Raw genomic sequence first — 3,285 nt, forward strand, 5'->3', positions numbered from 1 at the left:
TACCATATAGAAGCACTTTGTAGTTCTACAATTACTGACTGTAGTCCATCTGTTTCTCTACATACATTGTTAGCCTGCTATCACCCTGTTCTTCAATGGTCAGGACTCTCCCAGGACCACGACAGAGCAGGTATTATTTAGGTGGTGGATCATTCTCAGCACTGCAGTGACACTGACATGGTGGTGGTGTGTTAGTGTGTGTTGTGCTGGTATGAGTGGATCAGACACAGCAATGCTGCTGGAGATTTTAAATACCGTGTCCACTCACAGTCCACTCTATTAGACACTTCTACCTAGTTGGTCCACCTTGTAGATGTAAAGTCAGAGACGATCGCTCATCTATTGCTGCTGTTTGAGTTGGTCATCTTCTAGACCTTCATCAGTGGTCACAGGACGCTGCCCATAGGGCGCTGTTGGCAGAATATTTTTGGTTGGTGGACTATTCTCAGTCCAGCAGGGACAGTGAGGTGTTTAAAAACCCCAGCAGCGCTGCTGTGTCTGATCCACTCATACCAGCACAACACACACTAACACACCACCACCATGTCAGTGTCACTGCAGTGCTGAAAATGATCCACCACCCAAATAATACCTGCTCTGTAGTGGTCCTGGGAGAGTCCTGACCATTGAAGAACAGGGTGAAAGCAGGCTAACAAAGCATGCAGAGAAACGGATGGACTACAGTCAGTAATTGTAGAACTACAAAGTGCTTCTATATGGTAAGTGGAGCTGATAAAATGGACAGTGAGTGTAGAAACAAGGAGGTGGTTTTAATGTTATGCATAAAGTATATTACTGTCATATGTTTAGCATTTCCAGATATTTTTAGCTTTTTTGTTTCCACCACAGTGACAGTACTGTTTTCACAATATGACTCACGCAAGTTTATCCTCTTTTAAAGGACTCGGTAATTATTTTATACATTTTGAGGGTACTTTAATCAATATTTGCATTATGATTTTGAAACAGTGTGTTTTTTTCTAATAAATGTAAGTACAGTGGTACCTTGACACTCGACGTCAATTGATTCTGGGACTGGCGTCGAGTTTTAAAGGCGTTGAGTTTCAAGGGTTTTTTTTCCCATAAGGATGAATGGGAAGCTTGTTAATGTGTTCTGTGGTCCTGTGGAACTGCATATATTTTAGGCTAATGTAAAATAATGGGTTGTTTTTGACACTTATACACTGAAAATAACACAAATATAATATAAAAACCCTGAAATACAATTTAAAAACAGTTTGCACTTTACCTTTACTTCTTTATTGTTTCCTTACACTTAATCGTGGTGATGCCTGATCTTGGAATATTGTGTCCCTTAGCAAGCTCAGTAATTTACATGAGAAGTGACAAATTTGCTTTTGTGCTGGCTGTGCCGTTATTTCCTATGGAGTGTGGCAGTGCACAAAGTTTAACGTGACTTGAACTGAAATAATTTTTTTAGTGGAGAGAACTTATGAGCAGTAATAATTAAAAGTGTCGTTCTTTTAATACACTAAGTCACATCAAGCTAGTAAACAGTCAACCACAAACCTGTTGGAATTACTTTCTGACCATGAGTATTAAAATGGAGTTGGCCTCTCTTGTGTGAGGCTGTAACAGTCTCCACACTTCTGGAAAGGCTTTGTGGGAATTTGTGCCTATTCAGTCAAAAGATTAATGTACTGATTCATTCCAGAGGGATAAAGCAGGATGAGGTAAGGCTCTGCGAGTTCCCACAGACTGGAGTTTCCACACACATTATCAAATCATGTTTATATGGACCTTACTTGCTGGAACAGGAAAGGCCTCTACCCAAATTGTTGCCACAAAATATAAAGCATATAATGAATTTTATATCATTGATCTTTTTCACCTGTTAACAGTGGGTATATATATAAAACACCTGAACTCAAATATCAAGTCAGGTGTCCACATATTTTGCCCATAAAGTGTAAATAGTAAAAAGAGTGAATGATTTATGCATGCAATTTATATGATGCTTAACCACTAATTACCAGGCTAATGTTTTATACCCTTATTATATCATCTCATTTTCATTCTCAACAACTGTGTTCTAACTACAGTGACTGTCAGGGTCATTGCAATAGTTTCATCTAGTGTTTTAAGGTCTGTTTACGACCATTGTCCTATTGTACAAGCCAGTCACAGTTTAGCTCTACTTTTTGACTCACTGTTCACATTAGCTTCCAAAATTTGTTGGCATTTGGTGGAATCCATTCTTTTCTCGACCATTGCAATGTGGGATTTCTGTGTCTCTGGCTGTCAAGCAACCCTGTAGCAACTCAAAATGTAATAACATAATGTACAACCCCAAATCAGAAAAAGTTGGGACAGTATGGAAAATGCAGAAAAAAAAATACAGTGTTCCTTACATTTACTTTGATTTTTTTTTTATTGCAGACAGTTTGAACCCAAGATATTTCATGTTTTGTCTGCTCAACTTCATTTCATTTATTAATATACCTCCATTCCTGCATTTCAGGCCTGGAACACATTCCAAAAAAAGTTGGGACGGGGGCAATTTAAGGCAAGTAATGAGGTGAAAAAACTAAATAATGATGTGATTCCAAACAGGTGATGTCAACAGGTGATTGTAATCATGGTTTGGTATAAAAGCAGCATCCAGGAAAGGCTGAGTAAAGATGATCAGAGGATCTCCAGTTTGTCAACAAATGTGTGAAAAAATAATTGAAATGTTTAAAAACAATGTACCTCATAGAAAGATTGGAAGGGATTTGCATATTTCTCCCTCTACAGTGCATAATATCATTAAACCATTCAAGGAATCAGGAGGAATTTCAGTGTGTAAAGACCAAGGGCACAAGCCTAAGCTGAACGCCCATGATCTTTAATCCCTCAGATGGCACTGCATCAAGAACCGCCACTCAACAATAGCTGATATAACCACATGGGCAAGGGATTACTTTGGCAAACCTTTGTCAAGCCCTAAATTCCCCTGTCCCAACTTTTTTGGAATGTGTTGCTGGCCTGAAATGCAGAAATGCATTAATAAATGAAATGAAGTTGAGCAGACAAAACATGAAATATCTCAGGTGCAAACTGTCTGCAATCAAATAAAAGTCAAAGTAAATGTAAGGAACTCTGTGTTTTTATTTTATTTTCATTTTCCATACTGTCCTAACTTTCTGATTTGGGGTTGTACATTATATGTGGAAGTTATTGTTTTGAATTTTATTGTAACTCAATTTATAATTTAATAAGCAGCACACAATGTAACACTTTATTACATTATGTGCAAAATCATACTACATTATTGTATGAAGA

Source organism: Trichomycterus rosablanca, chromosome 2 (genome assembly GCF_030014385.1).
Source record: "Trichomycterus rosablanca isolate fTriRos1 chromosome 2, fTriRos1.hap1, whole genome shotgun sequence".
Classification (NCBI taxonomy): domain Eukaryota; kingdom Metazoa; phylum Chordata; class Actinopteri; order Siluriformes; family Trichomycteridae; genus Trichomycterus; species Trichomycterus rosablanca.